The 23,750-nt window shown below is 42.6% G+C and overlaps 1 protein-coding gene and 1 long non-coding RNA gene across 3 annotated transcripts in view; both read right to left on the bottom strand.

Moving 5' to 3' along the window:
- LOC134208786 (uncharacterized) overlaps positions 1-9,712 on the bottom strand; it is a 60,273-nt gene extending 50,561 nt beyond the window's left edge. The window contains exons 1-2 of the long non-coding RNA XR_009978697.1: positions 9,377-9,712; positions 8,911-8,974 (exon numbers count right to left, since the gene is read on the bottom strand). This is a non-coding gene — a long non-coding RNA (uncharacterized LOC134208786). The remainder of the gene's footprint in view (positions 1-8,910; positions 8,975-9,376) is intronic.
- LOC134205565 (probable serine/threonine-protein kinase DDB_G0282963) overlaps positions 1-23,750 on the bottom strand; it is a 599,905-nt gene that overhangs the window by 207,261 nt on the left and 368,894 nt on the right. The gene's annotated exons all lie outside the window — the stretch shown is intronic.

Genomic DNA, 23,750 nt, shown 5'->3' with positions numbered 1-23,750 from the left:
GGTAGTTGGTCAACTCCAGGGACTTTGTTGTTTTTCAGCCAGCCGAGCTCCTCCTTGATTTCCTGGAGATTCGGATCCGGATGTCGCATGTCCTGCTCGCGTGCTCCTTGGTTCATTACCATACCGCCACCGTTGTCTGCCATATCGCCATTCAGGTGCTCTTCATAGTGCTGCTGTCACCTGTGGATCACCTCACGCTCATTTGTAAGAAGGTTCCCGTTTATGTTCTTACCCATGTCGGGCTGTGGCACGTGGCCCTTACGTGAACAGTTTAACTCTCATAGAACTTTCGTGCGTTATTAGCGCGGTACAGCTGCTCCGTCTCTTCACGGTCTCGATGTTCCTGCTGGCGCTTTTTCCTCCGAAAAATCGAGTTTTGTCTGTTCCGTGCCCGTTTGTATCGTACCTCGTTCGCCCTCGTGCGGTGTTGCAGCAATCTCGCCCATGCTGCATTCTTCTCCTCAACTAACTGCTCACATTCGCCGTCATACCAGTCGTTTCTCTGATCCGGGGCCACCGTGCCTAGTGCAGCGGTTGCGGTGCTTCCATGTGGCATTCATTAAGTTGGACCCAATTCTCACCCACCCACTCTTGTGTTCTGAGCACCTTTTAGGGTACATGGGGACAACGTTAAGGATCTCCATCCTTGGCTTGAGCCCAAGTCTGATTCCCATCGACTTTGTTTATTACTCTGTTAGGGTTTTGCTGCCAGGCGATCCTGGGTCTGCCTCTGCTGCGATGTCCTGCCGAATTCCAGCGCTTGCTTGCAGATTTCGTCTCTGCTCTTACGTTGTCTACGCCCATTCACACTGTGGAGTTGCCGTTGATATTGGATCGTCGATGGGGATTCGGGATCCAGTTGTGAACCCACCAGGCCCGAGCTGTAAAACATAGACATCGGGTGATGAATACTTGCAAATCTATGTGATTTCTGTCAATACGCACCAAGTCTCACTGGTGTATAACATCACAGATTTCATGTTAGAGTTGAGTATTCGAGGTTTGGTGCATTGCCTGGACAGATTGGATTTCCATGTTCTATGTTGATCTTGGTCCGCCGTCCGACGTTGGCTGGCTTTGGTTTCGACCTTCTCCACTGTTTGCACGGCTACCGTGGAGTTGGAGTTTGTTAAATGGGAGCATACGACCAAGTCATTCAGTTTACTCTACTTGGTAGAGCGCTGTGGCGTTAATAGAGCAGTATCATCATCTCGTTCGATTGCTCTATGGAGGTAGACTGCTAGAGAGGTCCATGTTTTGGTCGACTAGGATGGAAAATAGCAACAGAGGTATAATACATGCACCCTTGTCTCACACTTGTACTCACTCACGATTCCGTGGTCAATTAGTACCAAATGGAGGGACTCTTGAAATTAAATGACCTACTCCAGCATGTAGAGTCTGTCAACGGTATGTATTCCTGTGGGAGTTGGACGCTACTGCAGACAGAACAGGCGGGCATGGGTGGACTTCCTGACAGTGGTTATTGCTCTTTGACTTGGACAGCTGAAGTGTTGGTTCGCTAACTTAGAACAGTGTCTTCAAGTCTCAGCCAGTGTTCTTCATAAACTATGACGCTCGTTTATGCTGAGTGAGTTCAAAGGCCTTTTTTTGCGGCGGCTCATCATCGAAGTCAGCAGGACAAGATGGTTGAGTGTCAACGGGACCAGCCCCCCAAACTTTGCAGTAGCCGGACGATCGGAGGATTTAAATATCTTGACAGTCTGATATCAGCAGATAGCGAAATTGGGATCGATATGGAACCATGAGCTGGGGATAACTTTGCGAGTTATTGAAATATTTGGACGCATCAAAGTTCGATCTTGAAACGTATTGAGTTTATAGGTAAATATAACGCAGATGATGTTTAAAATTTACAATTCGGACGACCATTCACCTTGATTTCGTGTGCCAAGCAACATAAAAGCCATTAAATACCGATAACAATATGTAGATGTTCGAGAACATTGGTGGAAATGGGTAGGCCACATATTTCAAGGGAGCTTAGATGGTAACTGTAAGCAAGAGTTCCCTTAATATACGTGACATGATAGGATTGGCTTTTGGCGATTGGCTTTGCCGCAGATGCTGCAGATTGGCGCGCAGCGATGGAGGTCGAGCTCGAGCGATATGGCCGAAACTAAAGTTGCGGAGGGAGTGGCGGCTGGACGGAAGGCTTCCGGTTTCGGAATCGAGAGTGGTCCGGAATAACCATTCCCTCAAGCTAGTAGCTTCCTTTCCCTAACGACCCGGCTTCGCATACCTTTCCGGTTCACCAAGCGAGGACTAAAAGGAATACTACTAACCGTCGGTTCGGGTTCGGTCCAGCGTACGATTATTGACGACGTACGGGCACCGCACTCTCTGGAATGATCCACGGGAATTGGCTTGGGGATTACCTTCGACGGTTGGTTGGCGACCGGCGAGTTTTCGCTTTTCGACGAGCGACTTCACTCCTTCTCCGTTTAACTACTTTTACAGGCGAGGCTTAACGCACGCTCGAGCTCTCGATGTCCGTTGGACGAAATTGCGGGCCCTGTAGACGCCACAAGTATTCCCGTACCCGACTCCGGTCGAATACTCAAAATTCAGCCCGAACCAAAAGCGCAATGCGCTGGAAAATCCAACGCGAATTCGTTTCATTAACAAAAACTTTACATTAAACATTAAAATTCGTTTTACCTTTTTGTACGTTACACTTAACTAACTCGGTGTTCGTAGAATTCAAAAAACACGTCCTAATGACGTCTGCTACGTTAACTGTCAATTTAGAAATTTGATTAAAATAGACACAGAACAATTCACTCCAATCACATTTTACCTTTTAGTCAAACTAGCCAAACTCAACTTTAAATACTGAAAAACTTCGTAGTCTACATCAAAGTCGTCAATTATTTTAAATTTGCGCCAAATAAAATGAAATGGCGACAAAGAGTGCGCGCCTTCGGTGAGTCGATAAAAACAAGCACATGAGAACACTACAGCAGTACATGGTCAATTTCTATTTGGATAATAATTTAGTCAAGACACAAACCTCGTAATCGACATACAAATAAAAATTCAAATTTCTTTTCGTCCGGTTTGCAAATTATTTACGTAATATTTCACTATTTAATTAATTCCAAATAATTTAAATTTGTGATTTTACTTAAAAAGAGAAAAACGTCGTAAATTACTATTTTGATTTAATTAAAATTTATCGAAAAAACGTAAAACATTACAACGTGGCCAAATAACAATATTATGATTTCTTTTTTTATTGCAATTTTTGCTGTAAAAAGTGTTTCATGGAAAATTTATTCTTATTTATGAAGATTTCGGGGAAGGACCTTTTCCGAATAACTTTCGGCCGAATGCTATTTGGCCGAATATGTCATTTGGCCAAACAGGAAAGACGTCTTACTACTCACTTCTCACTTATCATTTTTCACAGTGTGAAAAGAGAAATGAGGAGTAAGAAGTAAGACGTCTACATTCTCATTCCCCATTTCTCACTTCTTTTTACAGTGGGAAATGAGAAATGAGGAGTTGGAAGTGTAACGTCTCACTACTCACTTCTCACTTTGCATTACTCACTTTTCACAGTGAGAAGTGGGGAATAAGTAGTGATAAATGAGACGTCTCACTTTTCACTACTTATTCCCCACTTCTCACTGTCAAAAGTGAGTAGTGTGAAGTGAGAAGTGAGACGGCTCAGTACTCACTTCTCACAGTGAGGAGTGCGAAGTGAGACGTCTCACTTCTCAATCCTCATTTTTCATTTCTCACTGTGAAAGGTGAGTAGTGCGAAGTAGACCTGTGCGCCGCCGCCGATACTTATTGACGTACGCCGACGCCGGTCAAGGTGTCGGCGGCGCGCCATACGCCGGTTGGCTCCATGTCGCCGAATTTCGTATTTCACGTTTGGCCAACACAAAAATCACATTATGCAGTTCATCATCATTTTTTAAAGGTTTGAATGTTACATATCTTAATTGGTCCAGTGCTTACAAACGCGGCTACAAATCAACATTGGATTTGAATATTGGATTTGGATTCCCAGTCTCGTAGCCTTATGATATGCGAATGCAAAACTGATCTTTTGGCTTCTGGAGCTGGAGCACGATGGGGCACGTGACCCACCAAATTAAACATTTCCTTCACTCCTCCTTGTAGTTGCTAGAATTGTGAAAAAAAAAATTGTTTCGATTTATTTCGATAAACAATTCCCAAACAAATTTCTTGTTTTTCTTGAAATAATATCCAGAAAGTCCAGGAGATAGTTCTGAAGGAATATCTGAAGAAATATCTGGATTTATCTCCGTTGTAATTTCTGGAGGATTTTCTGAAGGAATCTCTGGAGAAAATTCTTAAGGAATTCTTGGAGGAAAGTCCAAAGAAATTCTTTAAGAAATTTAAGAATGTCGGTAATTCCTTTAGGAGGTCCTTTGGAAATTGCTCTAGGAATTCGTACGGAGATATCTGAAAATTCATCCTAGAGATTTCTAAGGAATTGGCGTTGGAAATTCCAAAGGAATTACTAGATTGATTTCCGAGGGAATGGGATGTCTTATGGAATACCTGGAAAAATTCCAGTGGAGTTGTTCAAATAATTTCCGAAGGAATTTTGTAGAAATTTTTAAAAGTATGTATGTATGTATGTTGTTATCCATCACCCTGGCATGAGTCTTGCTCTGCATGTGGCTCCACCCAATAGTACAATCGAATTTAATTACCATTCTGCTTTCAATGCACTTCTGTGTGAAGGACAAAAAACGGAGGTGGCGGACCCGTAGGCAGAGACACTTACGCGAAGCCCGCGGGATAGAGAGAATCTCCTTTCAGCAATGTAATCAAACAGACTAATAAATATAATCGCAATCCTTTTTGAGCTTTCCAAGGGATGTCTTTTTTGAGGAAGGGCAGGTTGAATCTATTACAACTGTGGTTAAGTGTACCCATCTACATGAGTAGAAATTATTAAAAGTATTCCAAAAAAGAACGTCTGAAGGAATTCCTTGCATAATTCCTATGCATCTTATAAGAATTTTTGATGGGATTTCCAGAAGAATTCCTTAAGAAATTTCTTAAGGTCCTAAGAAGTTCCGAAGCAATTCCTAAGGGGAATTTAAAAGAAAAGCCTGGTTTCATTTGTGGAGATTTTTTTAAAGGACTTCCTGAAGAATTTATCGATCGGATTCATGACGGAGTTTTTGAAGGTATTTTAGAATGAGTTTTTTGATGACTTACCGAATTAACTCCTGAATATTTTTCCTAGGGAATTATTTAAGGCTTTCTATAGTCTTCTTCTATAGTTTTTTAGCTCTATTGTCATACAGGACACACACATACACAACAAAACGTAGCCTGCAAATCGCTAAAGAAGGTGAAATATACACCAAAATGTCGGAAAATAGACGCAACATTGTTTTAGCTGCTTTATAAGAGCCGATAATGGTCAAACAAAATTTATTATAGAGGTTTTCAGCCCTTGACTGGTTCACCTCTTTGAAATTCATTTAAAAATGTTGTTAGAAAATTTTTTCAGGTTCTCTTTCGGTTATTCCTTCAAGAATTGAGTCGGGAATTCCTCCAGGAGATATTGTTTTCAGAAATTCCTCCAGGAAGTCCTTAGCGAATTCTTTCAATAAACCATACAAAAAGAAATTTCCAGCGGTATTTGAGTGTTGAACTTATTTTCAATTAAAAAAACACTTAAACAACGGTTCAAAAAAATTAAAGGAATTTACAAACGAAATTTCCGAAGATTTCCCAAAATAATTTCTGAAGATATTCCCGAATGAATTCTTAATGGAATTTTAAAAGAAATTTTCGAAGTTCTACAGGAATTTCTGGAAGAGCTGCTAAGGGAATTTCCGGAGGAATGTCCGAAGGAATTCCCATAGGAAATTCAGAAAGAATTCCTGGAGAAAGTTCTAAATAAATTCCAGAGGGAAATTTTGAAAGAATATCAAAAATATCTTCTTAGAGTTTCCGAAGAAATTCTTTAAGGAATTACTGGAAGAATTTCTATTAGAAATTCCTAAAATAAATTCTTGAAAGAATAAAATAAAACTAAAAAATTCCGAAGTATATCTCCTAAAGGGATTCCCGGATGTATTGCTAAACAGTGTCCGTAGGTATTCCGATGGAAATTCATGAAGGATTGCCCATGGATATTTTCTAAAGAATTCTTAAAGGAATTTCCAAAGGAATCCCTAAAAAAGTTTTCGAATGCATTTCCGAAGAAACTCTTAAAAGACTCCGTAAAGGAATTTCCGAAGCAATCCCTAAAGTGATTTTCAAAGAAATTCCTGAAAGAACCTTTGGAGAAATTTTGAAAAGAATTTCCAAAGCAATACACCACCGCCGCCGTTCACAAATACTTCGGCGCACAGCTCATTGCCTAGTGAAACGTTTCACTACTCACTTCTCACTTTTTACAGCGAGCAGTGACAAATGAGAAGTGAGTAGTGAGACGTCTCACTTCTCGCTGTAAAAAGTGAGAAGTGAGAAATGAGGAGTGAGAATTGAGACGTTTCCTTTTCACTCCTTATTTCTTACTTCTCACTGTAAAAAATGAGAAGTGAGAGGTGAGTAGTGAGACGTCTGTCATAATCGGCCAAATGACCTATTCGGCCAAATGACTTATACGGCCAAATGTGATATCCTTGATATCCTTGTAGTGTAGAAACTTGGGGGATAGTTCTGGAGAAGGTTTTAGGAGCATTTTTGATAATTGATGTTTGATAATTTCTAAAAATATATTTCATTGAATATTATCTCCTTTGTTTTGCTGCTTCATTTTTAAACGTATCTTGAAATTAAATTTTAATCTTTTGAATCCTTATGGTGGTGGTCTTGCCTCATAGATAGATCAGATCATAAAATCGCCTTCAATTCTTAGGCTTTCCTTTTACATTCATAAGTATGAGTACCGCGTTTAATGTGAGAATTTGATCATTTTCCTGAAATCAGAGAGAATCACTGTTCTCCACGGCAATACTATTACGGGTGGTATTCTTATTGATACTGCCGGTCTGCTGCCAAACATATGTACAAATGTAATCAGTTTATGTAAATTTTTGCTATTAGTTGGTCACTTTCCATTGTTCCACCCGTTCATAATAGTCTCATCCTTTATTCTTTAAAAACCCATAGAAAGAATGTGAAAAACGATAACTGCAGCGATATTGGCGGTTTCGGCTGTTCGTTCGCCCAAAAGTGTCTATCGACGCAAAAACGTCATCTCGAAGATTTTCCTTATTTCACTAATAAACAACGAATGATTACTTGCCATTGGTGCCTTTCATAAGCAGACCACAGAGTAATATTTACTTCAATATTTGGTTAAACTTTACATCTTCAATAATGTGCCGGGTCCCATATTACTCCCATATTACTTGGGTCATTTGGGACCGTACACATATTACGTAAGCACTTATGGGAGGAGGAGGGGTCGGTCAATATCTTACGCGCCATATAAATAAAAAATCTTTTGTATGGAAAAAAATCTTATATGCGGGGGGAGGGAGGGTCTTAAAACCGAGAAAAATTGCTTACGTAATAAGTGTACGGCCCCTTTGTGGACCCAAGCAATTGAAAATAAGTTCTAACTTGGTTGGGAGCAAATCAAGTCGAATTTATTGAATGACGTAAGTAAAAAAATCTCCAAAGGCTATTTTAGTGGGGTAAACTTTATATTTCAATTAATCGAAAGGCCAGAAATTACTTAAAACTAATCGCGTAAAAAGCGACTCCATGTATGTGAAAAACCAGAAACTTTTTCCAATTTATTGGCAAGCAAAACTGCTAGTGTAGAATCTAAGATGTTAGAAATACGTGAAAATGTTATACGTGATATGCGTTTTTTCGATCTCCCTGGGCATAATCATTGTTTTAGCCTCAGTCATGGTATACAAATTGGTAACTTGGCTAAGAATCCTCGCAGCTAAGTGTGGTAGTACTTATTAAAAACTAAGCCGCAACTTGCAGTGAGGTATCAATGACGGCAGTGAGGCAGTGAGGTACCAATGAGGGATAAAGATATGCGTCAATTTTAAATTCTAAGTGGAATTATGTTTTACAACGGTATCAATAAGACGAACATCCAATTTACACACAAACAAGCAGATAAATGCCCACTATTCATTTGAAGGTTGTATTAAACTATCCAAGTGCTGCTATTCCTCTACCGCAACGTAAACTGTGAGATTTATTTCCATTCCAGAACCCAACGGGCTATTTTTGTAAAGCCGAAGAAGATTAACTCGCCTCTCTACACTGGAAAACGAATTAGCAATTTTTCCGCAGCCACAAGCCAAGTCTATAAGTCTGGTGGTGTCTTGCGAAGGACCCCAACTGCTGCTTCTTCTTTGCCAAGCAGTTTGAGTTTTGATCAAGCTCCACCGCAGCACCGGTTCACAGTCAATTGGGAGTTACGAATAAAATAAAAATTTTAATTTTTAAATTTCTCAAGAGATTAAGCTCGTAAACTGTTTAATGAAGCGGAGAAGAAACCTGTTCCTGTGAATCCTTTTTTGCGGCTGCTGCTGCTACTGCACCGACGTTTTCCACAGCGTTTTAGTTTTTTTGGTGGTTGTTGGTAAGCTACTGTCGTTCTTCATTGGATTGAATGCATTTGAGATGATCAACCAAGATACAGAAGTGCTTTTAAGAAGGAATTTTTTCGCCGTTACTGGATAAAGGCATATGTTTTCGGAGTTCAAGTAGTCGCATAGGATTTAAGAATTCTTATATTATTTAAAGGATTTGAGAATTCTTATATTATTTGGGATGATTCTATCGTACAATCAATGAATTAATTGGAATTAAAGAAGCTCTCCGTGATTTTTAGAACAAAAATAAACAATGGGTACCTGGTTAAGATCTTAAAGTTGTTAAACTCTTTTTCTTCTGAATATGGATTACCTTTTTCCGCATCGTACTATTTGGACAACTTTAATCACATTTGAGTGATGTATGTTCAACTGACCTGAAAATAAAGAGAAGGAAGAACAACATTAGAATCTATCAAGCAGGTATAAGCTTCCATATGATAACGAGGTATTATGTTTAACTATCATATTGTTGATACCAACGGTCTAAACATTTAATGTTAAGCATTCTGAATTACTAAAATTTCGATTTATCACTCAGATTATTTTGTATGAAGCTTTCGAAAGACCAACAACAGTATTTTAAACATAATTTCAGTAATCTCTTATGCAAGCCTATTTATCAGCTGTATACTAAGTTTCCACGTTGGAGTCACATGCATTATACACAGAACAAAATCTTCACATTTCTTGAAGAATCAAAACTTTCCGGCTCAATTTTGTTTTGATTCAAACCAACAATTATTGCTAATGCTTGCTTCCCCTAAATGACTTGATACCGAACGTCTGTTTTGCCACCCAAATAAGCAATCTCTGAAGTTGAACTCGGTATCATCGGCATCTCCCGTGGGCAACAATTCCAATCGTAGGTACTGGAGCAGAGCACAACGAACGATCGACCGGGCGACAGAGCCAACAGACGCGTTCTGGCTGCAAGACAGGCCCGACCTCCGGAAAGCGGCAAGCAGCAGCACACCGCAAAACTAACCAGATCTTATCACGATTGAAATACTTTGGGTTGATTGCGCTGCACTCGAAACTTATCTTCCACCGCAACAGCAGCTCCATCCAATCGCACTTCTCAGATCTCACTCGAAGGCATTCCCTTTGAAGCCTCTGATGGGAATGGTTCAACAATTCGTGTGTTTCTTCCCTTTTTCTATCTTCAATGCAATGTTGATTAAACATTTCAAAGTGTTGCCATCAATTCTAAAGTTTAAACTGTGCCGCTTGTCAACGACAATCCTGCGAGCTGCTATAGATGACGTCCACGGGTGGGTTGTATCCGTCGTATCGCAAAGTCGCACCACCCTAGAAGTTGCCGTCGATTCCCCGTCAACCTCAATTACCCTACGAACGACAACGACGACGGACGTTTTCGTTCGCCGTCACCGACCGTGGCCGTGGAGAAGGTGCACGTGTGGCAGCAAGCGAGAAGGGGACACACAGGCAAATTAGGGAGTCTGCGGTACAGCTGAGCAACTGAAGAAGCTTGGATTTTCACTATCTTCACAATCTTGATGCTGCTGCTGCTTGCTGCTCAGAACCATACGAGGCGAGCGAATCTGATGTTCTGCCGGCGGTGGTGGGGCCCTCTCGACCAGCGGCACCCGGAATAAATTTCCTTCTTCACGAACGTGCTGCTTCGCTCTCTTTCACCGACTGGCAAACGGGCGGAGATGTTGGGTGGGAAACTAGACAAAGGACGGAAGAAAATTTATTATCATTTGTACTGCGTGGTATTGTAGATTCAAACTACCCTTCTTTATTCAGAAAATCGCTTTGGATAGGTTGATGGGGAATGTTGAATCGAGAGGAAGTGGGGCAGGGCCAAGGATATGTGGGTGAAGAAGTGTAGAAGGAATGGGGACGCGTTCATCGTTATTGTACTGCACGGGCTCAAAGCCGCTTCGTGTGGTTATTTTTGCAACAGCTAGATCGAGGGCGAAGATTTAACTACTGAATCGCCTGACGACATCAGCGATGGCTGAAATTTAGTCCAGACAAAACGGCTGCCACTGTAGTATTAGACCGGTTGATAACAATGCAGAATTAGCTATCATTTGTTCGATCACAAGATGAAATTTTTGGCTACAATCACAAATTTTCACTCCTAAGGTAAATCAAAACTCAAATTTTCGGTTGTACGCTTCAAATTGTAAACCAGTCTACGCAAACCACCACACGCGATGTAATTCTGTATTTCGCCAAGGCTCGAGAACAAAGTTGTTGGAAAAATCAACCGTCTTTGTTTTCTCTTACTTTTTCCACGTTATCTTAAAACTCTCGTTAGCCCTAGGGACGAACTGAGCCGAATTCTAAGTAAAGCACCAACATCTTTGTTAGCGAGACTCGATTTGCTTTGAACGATGTACAAATAGCTCCGACCCCTTGCTGGATTTGGTGCTTCAGTTCTATGATAGTCATCAACATAGCCATTTCGGATGAATGTTCAAAAAGTTTTGATGATTGTTGTTTCTTTTGCATTGGACGTCTTATGTGTGTGGGCTTCACGGTTCAGAACCGGAGCAATAAAAGAATTATTCCCAACAGCAAACAAAATTACCCTACCGTTATAATGGTTGACGACGAATCATGATTCTTCCCCTGTTTCTGATTTGCCAGGAATTCGCCCCCTCCCACGCGAGAAAACACAAATAAATTCACATCGTAACAACTCAATCAGCTTTCTCCCGGAAACCCATTGTTGATTGAAAACTCGTGACTAATTACGCTTATGCGCGCTAGTGCTGCGGTGAGTATCTTCCTGCGAACCGAGCGCAAAGCGCGCTTTAATGATTCGTTCACCCCAAATAATTCCCATTCGGGATTCCGGTCGGTGACAATGGCTCGACGACTGCTGCGAATGACATAATTTGTCACTGCGAATCAAATCGAACGCAATTAGACCACTCCGCCACTATGTAACCCCTGTTCCCAGCAGCGCTTGATGCGCTTCTTCCGCTCAGAAACGATGATTCTAACTTGCTTTCAATTACTTGGCCTTAGGGAATCTATGCAAATCGTTTCGGTAATCCCGGCCAGTCGGGAAAGCAAATTGCTACCCTTGGTAACTGCAGGGTTGAAAGTTCTTTAATTCGTTTTATCGTGACCCGTATGCTTTTCGGGAGAAGCTTGCAAACAAAAGGAATGAAATGCGTTCCTTGCCTCGAGGCTGCCGGGAAAACCTTCAATTATTGGATGGGATCAATGACAGTCCGATGGGATGGCGAGTGTAATTGATTTTAAAAACCCTCCCCCCTCCCACCAAACAACAGAAAATGAAGTGAACGCTATCCTTGAGGGGTTTTTAAATTCTTTAACTGATGATTGGTTCTTCTTCTTCTTATTGGCATTACATCCCCACACTGGGACAGAGCCGCCTCGCAGCTTAGTGTTCATTAAGCACTTCCACAGTTATTAACTGCGAGGTTTCTAAGCCAGGTTACCATTTTTGCATACGTATATCATGAGGCTAACACGATGATACTTTTATGCCCAGGGAAGTCGAGACAATTTCCAATCCGAAAATTGCCTAGACCGGCACAGGGAATTGAACCCAGCCACCCTCAGCATGGTCTTGCTTTGTAGCCGCGCGTCTTACCGCACGGCTAAGGAGGGCCCCTCCTGGTTACGAAATTAATTTAGGCTTTTTGTGTCGTTGACTGGGAAACTTAGTAAATTCTCAAAACATTGCGGACTTTGATGATGCGGACTTTGAGATTATGCAGATTATGTGGACTTTGAGATTATATGTTATTTTTTTATTATATGTATATTATATGTTTAGATTATATGTTTCTTTTTTCAAAGGTCTAAAAAACTGCGAAAAATCGGTTTTCCGGAGGAATTCCCGGAGGAACTTCCGGAGGAATTCCCGGAGGAACTTCCGGAGGAATTCCCGGAGGAACTTCCGGAGGAATTCCCGGAGGAACTTCCGGAGGAATTCCCGGAGGAACTTCCGGAGGAACTTCCGGAGGAATTCCCGGAGGAACTTCCGGAGGAACTTTCGGAGGAACTTCCGGAGGAATTCCCGGAGGAACTTCCGGAGGAACTTCCGGAGGAATTCCCGGAGGAACTTCCGGAGGAACTTCCGGAGGAATTCCCGGAGGAACTTCCGGAGGAATTCCCGGAGGAACTTCCGGAGGAATTCCCGGAGGAACTTCCGGAGGAATTCCCGGAGGAACTTCCGGAGGAATTCCCGGAGGAACTTCCGGAGGAATTCCCGGAGGAACTTCCGGAGGAATTCCCGGAGGAACTTCCGGAGGAATTCCCGGAGGAACTTCCGGAGGAATTCCCGGAGGAACTTCCGTAGAAACATCCGGAGGAATTCCCGGAGGAACTTCCGGAGGAACTTCCGGAGGAACTCCCGGAGGAACTTCCGGAGGAATTCCCGGAGGAACTTCCGGAGGAATTTCCGGAGGAACTTCCGGAGGAACATCCGGAGGAATTTTTGGAGGAACTTCCGGAGGAATTCCCGGAGGAACTTCCGGAGGAATTCCCGGAGGAACTTCCGGAGGAACTTCCGGAGGAATTCCCGGAGGAACTTCCGGAGGAATTCCCGGAGGAACTTCCGGAGGAATTCCCGGAGGAACTTCCGGAGGAATTCCCGGAGGAACTTCCGGTGGAATTCCCGGAGGAATTCCCGGAGGAATTCCCGGAGGAACTTCCGGAGGAATTCCCGGAGGAACTTCCGGAGGAATTTCCGGAGGAACTTTCGGAGGAATTCCAGGAGGAATTCCCGGAGGAACTTCCGGAGGAACTTCCGGAGGAATTCCCGGAGGTCTTTCCTAAGGAGGAACTTCCGGAGGAATTCCGAAATTTGATGTATCCCTATACGGGGAGATTTGCATCCCCCAGGACACTAAAATCATCAAAATTTCAATTTTTTCAAAAATTCCCCTTGTCACTTAGGACATCCAATTATTGCACTACGGCATCAAATATCGAAGTTTCATGCATCTAAAGGACATTTGGGACCAAAAACAAAACTTCGATTTTTTCGAAATTTGATGTATCCCTATACGGGGAGATTTGCATCCCCCAGGACACTAAAATCATCAAAATTTCAATTTTTTCAAAAATTCCCCTTGTCACTTAGGACATCCAATTATTGCACTACGGCATCAAATATCGAAGTTTCATGCATCTAAAGGACATTTGGGACCAAAAACAAAACTTCGATTTTTTTTCGAAATTTGATGTATCCCTATACGGGGAGATTTGCATCCCCCAGGACACTAAAATCATCAAAATTTCAATTTTTTCAAAAATTCCCCTTGTCACTTAGGACATCCAATTATTGCACTACGGCATCAAATATCGAAGTTTCATGCATCTAAAGGACATTTGGGACCAAAAACAAAACTTCGATTTTTTTCGAAATTTGATGTATCTCTATACGGGGAGATTTGCATCCCCCAGGACACTAAAATCATCAAAATTTCAATTTTTTCAAAAATTCCCCTTGTCACTTAGGACATCCAATTATTGCACTACGGCATCAAATATCGAAGTTTCATGCATCTAAAGGACATTTGGGACCAAAAACAAAACTTCGATTTTTTTTCGAAATTTGTTGTATCCCTATACGGGGAGATTTGCATCCCCCAGGACACTAAAATCATCAAAATTTCAATTTTTTCAAAAATTCCCCTTGTCACTTAGGACATCCAATTATTGCACTACGGCATCAAATATCGAAGTTTCATGCATCTAAAGGACATTTGGGACCAAAAACAAAACTTCGATTTTTTTCGAAATTTGATGTATCCCTATACGGGGAGATTTGCATCCCCCAGGACACTAAAATCATCAAAATTTCAATTTTTCCAAAATTCCCCTTGTCACTTAGGATATCCAATTATTGCACTACGGCATCAAATATCGAAGTTTCATGCATCTAAAGGACATTTGGGACCAAAAACAAAACTTCGATTTTTTTCGAAATTTGATGTATCCCTATACGGGGAGATTTGCATCCCCCAGGACACTAAAATCATCAAAATTTCCGGAGGAACTTCCGGAGGAATTCCCGGAGGAACTTCCGGAGGAATTCCCGGAGGAACTTCCGGAGGAATTCCCGGAGGAACTTCCGGAGGAATTCCCGGAGGAACTTCCGGAGGGATTCCCGAAAGAACTTCCGGAGGAATTTTCAGAGGAACTTCCCGAGGAATTCCCGGAGGAACTTCCGGAGGAATTCCCGGAGGAACTTTCGGAGGAATTCCGGAGGAACTTCCGAGGAATTCCCGGAGGAATTCGGAGGAACTTCCGGAGGAATTCCCGGAGGAACTTCCGGAGGAATTCAGGAGGAATTCTGGAGGAACTTCCGGAGGAATTCCCGGAGGAACTTCCGGAGGAATTCCCGGAGGAACTTCCGGAGGAATTCCGGAGGAACTTCCGGAGGAATTCGGAGGAACTTCCGGAGGAATTCGGAGGAACTTCCGGAGGAATTCCCGGAGGAACTTCCGGAGGAATTCCCGGAGGAACTTCCGGAGGAATTCCCGGAGGAACTTCCGGAGGAATTCCCGGAGGAACTTCCGGAGGAATTCCCGGAGGAACTTCCGGAGGAATTCCCGGAGTAACTTCCGGAGGAATTCCCGGAGTAACTTCCGGAGGAATTCCCGGAGTAACTTCCGGAGGAATTCCCGGAGGAACTTCCGGAGGAATTCCCGGAGGAACTTCCGGAGGAATTCCCGGAGGAACTTCCGGAGGAATTCCCGGAGGAACTTCCGGAGGAATTCCCGGAGGAACTTCCGGAGGAATTCCCGGAGGAACTTCCGGAGGAATTCCCGGAGGAACTTCCGGAGGAATTCCCGGAGGAACTTCCGGAGGAATTCCCGGAGGAACTTCCGGAGAAATTCCGGAGGAACTTCCGGAGGAATTCCCGGAGGAACTTCCGGAGGAATTCCCGGAGGAACTTCCGGAGGAATTCCCGGAGGAATTTCCGGAGGAATTCTCGGAGGAACTTCCGGAGGAATTCCCGGAGGAACTTCCGGAGAAATTCCCGGAGGAACTTCCGGAGGAACTTCCGGAGGAATTCCCGGAGGAACTTCCGGAGGAATTCCCGGAGGAACTTCCTAAGGAATTCCTCGAGGAACTTCCGGAGGAATTCCCGGAGGAACTTCCGGAGGAATTCCCGGAGGAATTTCCGGAGGAACTTCCGGAGGAATGCCCGAAGGAACTTCCGGAGGAACTTCCGGAGGAATTCCCGGAGGAACTTCCGGAGGAATTCCCGGAGGAATTCCCGGAGGAACTTCCGGAGGAATTCCCGGAGGAACTTCCGGAGGAATTCCCGGAGGAACTTCTGGAGGAATTCCTGGAGGAACTTCCGGAGGATTTCCTGGAGGAACTTCCGGAGGAATACCTGGAGGAACTTCCGAAGGAATTCTTGGAGAAACTTCCGGAGGAATTCCCGGAGGAACTTCCGAAGAAATTCCCGGAGGAACTTCCGGAGAAATTCCCGGAGGAACTTCCGGAGGAATTCCCGGAGGAACTTCCGGAGAAATTCCCGGAGGAACTTCCGGAGAAATTCCCTGAGGAACTTCCGGAGAAGTTCCCGGAGGAACTTCCGGAGGAATTCCCGGAGGAACTTCCGGAGGAATTCCCGGAGGAACTTCCGGAGGAATTCCCGGAGGAACTTCCGGAGGAATTCCTGGAGGAACTTTCGGAGGAATTCCCGGAGGAACTTCCGTAGGAATTCCCGGAGGGACTTCCGTAGGAATTCCCGGAGGAACTTCAGGAGGAATTCCTGAAGGAACTTCCGCAGGAACTCTCGGAGGACCTTCCGGAGGAATTCTCGGAGGAATTTTTTAAGCCATCTCCAGAGGAATTCCTGTAGCAACTTCCGGAGAAATTCCTGGAGGAACTTCTGGAGATATTCCTAGAAGATCTGATGGAAGATCTTATGTAGAAATTTCTGAAGGGTCTTATGGAAGAACTTTCGGAGGAATTGTAGAGAATTTTTAATGCAAGAAATAAGCTTCTGCGATGGCTTTCAGAAGGGATACGGCTGCTGCATCTACATGAGTTGTGTCAACTTCATGCGCATCTCACGCCAAAATCTCGAATAGTACCTTTTCGTCTATTCCACGCTTGAAACTGTGCGCAGCTCTTCTCGGGAGTCAACTGGTCCAAAGCCTTGCAAGCAACCTCAACTTCACAGCGGCAGTGCTATTTTGGACCGACTCAACTATCGCACTACACAGAATGAATCGCAATGGATGCACGTGCCGACCGACCTGAAGCCTTCCGACCGCACCTCTCGGAGAATGCCTACCAGCCAGATCCTTTAAGACATGTTGTGGTAGCATGGTCCAGCGTACCTTACCTTCCCCGTCGAATTGTGTCCGAAATGTGCGGTTTCGATGCCGACCAAGTCGGAATCAGAAGAAAAGATGCTACCTTTGGTTCCCCTAAATTTTATCGAAGAGAACGCAACTATTTTCAATGTGTTTTCTGAATTAGCAAAGCTAACAAAACTCGTCGCTTACTGTTTCCGATTCCGGAACAATTGCAAGATACTGAGAAATCGACTCCCTAACGACGGGAGTGGAATGTGCATCAAAATCGCTGGTTCGCCTTGCTAAGCAACAAGAGTTTCCAACAGTATAGCCGCAATGCCACGAAAAACACTGGCAGGATTGCATCAAAATAGCAACATAAGAATCTCAACATTTTCATGGATGAATTCGGACTTCTTCGTATTGACGGGCAACTGAAAAACTTGGATGCATCATTCGATACCCGCCATCGAATGATGCTGTTCCCAGAAAATCACAAGTTGGCTGTTTGTCCGTTCCATTCATCTTCAGAATCGCCATGGTGGCCCTTCTCTGTTGATCGTCACACTGCCGTTATAAGCATAACAGTCCCATGTACATAGGAAATCCCAGCAAACATGGGACAAATATGCGTATGACGGCAGCACAGTTCGTCAACGTTTTTGGCCACTCTGGGGTAGAGACTGGGCTCGTAAAGTTGTACGCAAATGCGTCACGTGCTTTCGGTTCAATCCTAATCCAGCAAATCAGAGGAAATCGGAGGAATTCCCGGAGGAACTTCCGGAGGAATTCCTGGAGGAACTTCCGGAGGAATTCCTGGAGGAACTTCCGGAGGAATTCCTGGAGGAACTTCCGGAGGAATTCCTGGAGGAACTTCCGGAGGATTTCCTGGAGGAACTTCCGGAGGAATTCCTGGAGGAACTTCCGGAGAAATTCCTGGAGGAACTTCCGGAGGAACTCTTGGAGAAACTTCCGGAGGAATTCCCGGAGGAACTTCCGGAGAAATTCCCGGAGGAACTTCCGGAGAAATTCCCGGAGGAACTTCCGGAGGAATTCCCGGAGGAACTTCCGGAGAAATTCCCGGAGGAACTTCCGGAAAAATTCCCGGAGGAACTTCCGGAGAAATTCCCGGAGGAACTTCCGGAGAAATTCCCGGAGGAACTTCCGGAGAAATTCGCGGAGGAACTTCCGGAGAAATTCCCGGAGGATCTTCCGGAGGAATTTCCGGAGGAACTTCCAGAGGAATTCCCGGAGGAACTTCCGTAGGAATTCCCGGAGGAACTTCCGGAGGAATTCCCGGAGGAACTTCCGGAGGAATTCCCGGAGGAACTTCCGGAGGATTTTTTAAAGCCATCTCCAGAAGAATTCCTGTAGCATCTTCCGGAGAAATCCCTGGAGATATTCCTGAAAGATCTGATGGAGGATCTTATGTAGAAATTTCTGAAGGGTCTCATGGAAGAAATTTCGGAGGAATTATAGAGAATTTTTAATGCAAGAAATAAGCTTCTGCGATGGCTTTCAGAAGGGATACGGCTGCTGCATCTACATGAGTTGTGTCAACTTCATGCGCATCTACTCACACCAAAATCTCGAATTGCACCTTTTTGTCTACTCCACGCTTGGAACTGTGCGCAGGTCTTCTCGGGAGTCAATTGGTCCAAAACCTTGCAAGCAACCTCAACTTCACAGCAGCAGTGCTATTTTGGACCGACTCAACTATCGCACTACACAGAATGAATCGCAATGGATGCACGTGCCGACCGACCTGAAGCCTTCCGACTGCACCTCTCGGAGAATGCCTACCAGCCAGATCCTTTAAGACATGTTGTGATAGCATGGTCCAGCGTACCTTACCTTCCCCGTCGAATTGTGTCCGAAATGTGCGGTTTCGATGCCGACCAAGAAGAAAAGATGCTACCTTTGGTTCCCCTAAATTTTATCGAAGAGAACGCAACTATTTTCAATGTGTTTTCTGAATTAGCAAAGCTAACAAAATTCGTCGCTTACTGTTTCCGATTCCGGAACAATTGCAAGATACTGAGAAATCGACTCCCTGACGACGGGAATGGAATGTGCATCAAAATCACTGGTTCGCCTTGCTAAGCAACAAGAGTTTCCAACAGTATAGCCGCAATGCCACGAAAAACACTGGCAGGATTGCATTAAAATAGCAACATAAGAATCTCAACATTTTCATGGATGAATTCGGACTTCTTCGTATTGACGGGCAACTGAAAAACTTGGATGCATCATTCGATACCCGCCATCGAATGATGCTGTTCCCAGCAAATCACAAGTTGGCTGTTTGTCCATTCCATTCATCTTCAGACTCGCCATGGTGGCCCTTCTCTGTTGCTCGTCACACTGCCGTTATAAGCATAACAGTCCCATGTACATAGGAAATCCCAGCAAACATGGGACAAATATGCGTATGACGGCAGCACAGTTCGTCAACGTTTTTGGCCACTCTGGGGTAGAGACTGGGCTCGTAAAGTTGTACGCAAATGCGTCACGTGCTTTCGGTTCAATCCTAATCCAGCAAATCAGATCATGGCACCCCCAACATCTGTCCGTCTCAAGAATAATTTGTGTACCACTTCCGCCGCATCATGGGACAAAACGAATTTTTCAATGGATCAAGTCCTCACGGTCGTAGCCCAGATCGAATGTGTCCTGAACTCTCGCCCAATCGTCCCTATTTTTGACATTCCAGCAGCCGAATTCCGGAGCTTCAAGAAAAAATTGAAAAATTTCTTTATAAAAAGAGATTCATAAATTCTCTTTCTCTTCCAAAAAATGTCTTCTCTTTATACCGCATTCCGATATACTGAAGAGAAAGAAAAAACTAAAATTTCGTGCAAAGAAAAATATTAGTTCTAATATTTTCCACTAGATGTCTTTTGACAACTATTTGCATACTGATTGTTCAAAACATCCTCATATTGGAAATAAAACTTGCTTTCGCTTATTATTACCGAAATAATGAAGGGATAGATAATGATTAGTATTCAATATAGTGATGGAAATATGCAGTATCAGCAACATTGTTGTGATTTCTAACTGTCTGAAAATAACGAATGCTCTAATTTTATTACCAAGAATATACCTAAACTTTAACATTTGGCTTAGCTTTAGCTTGAGCTCAGCTTAAGCTTAGCTTTAGCTTAGCTTTAGCTTAGCTTTAGCTTAGCTTTAGCTTAGCTTTAGCTTAGCTTTAGCTTAGCTTTAGCTTAGCTTTAGCTTTAAGCTTTAGCTTAGTTTTAGCTAGCTTTAGCTTAGCTTTAGCTTAGCTTTAGCTTAGCTAGCTTTAGCTTAGCTTTTTGAAGCTTAGTTTAGCGAAGTAGCTTTAGCTTAGCTTGAAGCTTTAGCTTAAGCTTTAGCTTAGCTTAGCGAGTTTAGCTTTTTAGCTAGCTTTAGCTTTAGCTAGCTTTAGCTAGCTTAAGTGAAGTGAAGTGAAGCTTTAGCGAAGTTTTTAAGTTAGTTTAGCGAGCGAAGTGAAGCAAGTGAAGTGAAGCGAAGCGAAGTTTTAGCGAAGTGAAGCTTTTAGCGAAGTTGAATATTAGCTTAGCTTTAGCTTAGCTTTAGCTTAGCTTTAGCTTAGCTTTAGCTTATCTTTAGCTTTAACTTAGCTTTAGCTTATCTTTAGCTTAGCTTTAGCTTTTTTAGCTTAGCTTTAGCTTAGCTTTAGCTTAGCTTTAGCTTAGCTTTAGCTTAGCTTTAGCTTAGCTTTAGCTTAGCTTTAGCTTAGCTTTAGCTTAGCTTTAGCTTAGCTTTAGCTTAGCTTTAGCTTAGCTTTAGCTTTGTTTTTGAAATCTACGTTCTTTTTATTGTGATAGTTGGTTGTGCACAAACCATAATACATATTTAAAGAATTTGGTTGTTTTGGAATGTTTGCCTTGATAAAATTGTAATCAAATAATCAATCAAACTCGATTCTTCTTCTCTTACAATGGCACTACATTCCAACTGGAGTTTGGCCTGATTTTTAACTTAGCGTTCTATTTAGCATTTCCATAGTTATTTATTGGAAGCTTTTCTATGCTTGCCATTGCATGAGTATGTATCGTGAGTGGAAATTACGTACAATGGATGGAACCAAGAATATTTCCCACATTATTTCACACTCATTATGGGAAGTAGACACATTTATGCTTCTAAATTTAATCCCAGAAAAATCTCTTATCCAATTTCTCCCACAAAAATTTGGAAGAAATTTAAATTCTTGTTTTCTTTTTCATCTGTCAAAAAATTTCTTCCACACTTTTGTCGGAATTCCAAAATAAGAAAATTTTGAAAATCTCTTCGAGAATTTCTTTTCTTACAAGAGATTTTTTGACCGGAATTCGGCTGCAGATGACATAACTGCTCTGACCACAGGACATTTAGTGTAATCTTTGACTGTATGAGTAAGGAAGCCATACCCACTGACATTAAGTGGATTTGGTGCTAAGTGCCCTTAAACATTGCCCTCGAGAATGCAATCAGGAGATCTGGCATGCAGAAGAACGACACTACGGTCGTCTCACGGTCACATAAGGTCCTGTGCTTTGCGAACGACAATGATGTCCTATTGGCTATTAGTAGAACTAAGCCCGAATGAAATAATCGAGAATTCGAGCGGAGTTGTAACTGTGAAAACAATGTGGGTGAAATAATTTCTGACTAAACATATTTTATAAAAAGTCGATGGGTATTCCCAACAGGAATCCCGTTCTCGACTTGAAATACTATACTCATGAAGGTCATATAATGAAATACTGAAATACTGTTGATGGTAATATAATTTTACCGTAATTTTATCATTTTTCTTGATAGTTACTGTTGCAGTTAATTCAGACTGAACCTAATGGTAAAATTGCAATGAACAAAGGCTGTGCGAAAGTGCAATCACGCGCCGAGAATACCTGATGCTTCTGTATTACAAAAAAAGATTTATGCACGTAAAACCACTCTATATTATGCGGAAAGTAATACCAATTTGCAATTACTGACGTCGGATTCAATCGGATCATACATGCAACAATTGCCCAACCCACCGCCACCACCATCTCAATAAGCTACTGACTGGCTACATTTAATTAACGCACGTTCGCATTCAACAATCGGGTGGTAGAGTATCATTCAATCGTTACCCGAGTTGTGAACCGCCTCCACTGCACTCGTCCATCGAAACGTGTGATGCCACACTTCAGCGCTGCAAGTACAACACTTTTCCACACCCCTTCAAACTGGTTCGTATTTTTCCGAGTATTTTAACACCTACATCCAGCCAAAACGTTGATCGTTAAATTACATGCTAATTTAATAGTCTGCAACATGCTACACACCATTAATACCCGCTGCCGTTGGTCAGATATCCCCCTCTTGTTCTTCTTTATTTAGTAGCAGCCACTCAGCATCGATCTGGACGAAAATACACATTCGAACTATACGACGGTCGACAGGAGCAAGCTCCTCCCTTTCCCAGCATCCCACCACACCGCAATGAACAATATTTCCCGCAAACCCATTAGCAGTACCAAACCAAGATGGGAGGGGGGCGTTCTCGAACACCTGAAATGGAAGCTAATTTCCAGACTCAATAAATTTGCCCCACCTAATTCGAGACTGCCGCTCCCACCCACCTCACTCCTGTTCACGGTAGTCGATGGACTTTTGTGTGTACACAATCATGCAGGTCGCCGCCGCCCGACGACGAAGTCCACTCTCACTCGATTGCTTCCTGCATTAATGGGTAACGGCAGTGAGCACGCAATTTCGAGTCGAGTCCTTCTAGGGACATTGCTCACATTCGATATAGGTACCTACATAGAGCCGGGTAATGACCATTACAATTGGAATTCCGATTATGGGTTCCGCAGATGCAGATAGACCGAGAGAGTGGACGTGCCGGGGAGGGGCGGTCACAGTTTGGATTAATTTAAATGGCTCAGTACTTTGGACGTTTGAGTGCCATATTTCAACAAATGCCACCATAGCTATGGATAGAGAGCAGAATGCTTTGTGCGGTCATTCAGGGTAGCAAAATGGTGCCCATTTGAATAAACATGAATTAGCATTGTTATTTGGAGCAATTTTCGCCCGAAAAGAAACAAACGAAACAGGGCTCCATTCTGCGTGAGGCTTTGAAACATCGTCGGTTGAACGATCTAATAACACTTGACCAGTGGCGTAGCCACGGGGGTGGTTTTGGGCATAAAACCCCCCCCAGAGACAAAATTTTTAGAACAAATTTTTTTTTTGAAAAAAAAATTGTTCAGAAACCCCCCCCCCCCCCCCCCAGACCAATTTTCTGGCTACGCCACTGCACTTGACTGTATGGTTGACGGGACAGACATTTGACGTTTTTATTCATTCTTCATCAGTGCTTCAACGCCTAGTAATTATATTTTGGTTGAATAACATTTTAGCGCATTAACATGTAGGAAGCAATAGTCGTAAGAGATTTATTTCCCGAGTGAGAGGTTTTACTTATAAATTTATAAATCAGCAGCACAGTGACATTCATATCATTGGGTTAGTAAAGTAATGGAAAACCGAAAAAATGGAGCTTTGTATGTATTTCAAAAATTCAAAAATTTAAAAATTTAAAAATTCAAAAAATTCAAAAATTCAAAAATTCAAAAATTTAAAAATTTAAAAATTTAAAAATTTAAAGATTCAAAAATTCAAAAATTCAAAAATTTAAAAATTCAAAAATTCAAAAATTTAAAAATTCAAAAATTTAGAAATTCAAAAATTCAGAAATTCAGAAATTCAAAAATTCAGAAATTCAAAAATTCAGAAATTCAAAAATTCAAAAATTCAAAAATTCAAAAATTCAAAAATTCAAAAATTCAAAAATTCAAAAATTCAAAAATTCAAAAATTCA

The sequence above is a fragment of the Armigeres subalbatus genome, chromosome 1 (assembly GCF_024139115.2).
Source record: "Armigeres subalbatus isolate Guangzhou_Male chromosome 1, GZ_Asu_2, whole genome shotgun sequence".
Classification (NCBI taxonomy): Eukaryota; Metazoa; Arthropoda; class Insecta; order Diptera; family Culicidae; genus Armigeres; species Armigeres subalbatus.
Note: the sequence above shows the minus strand (reverse complement) of the source record. Positions and strands in the feature narration are given on the sequence as shown.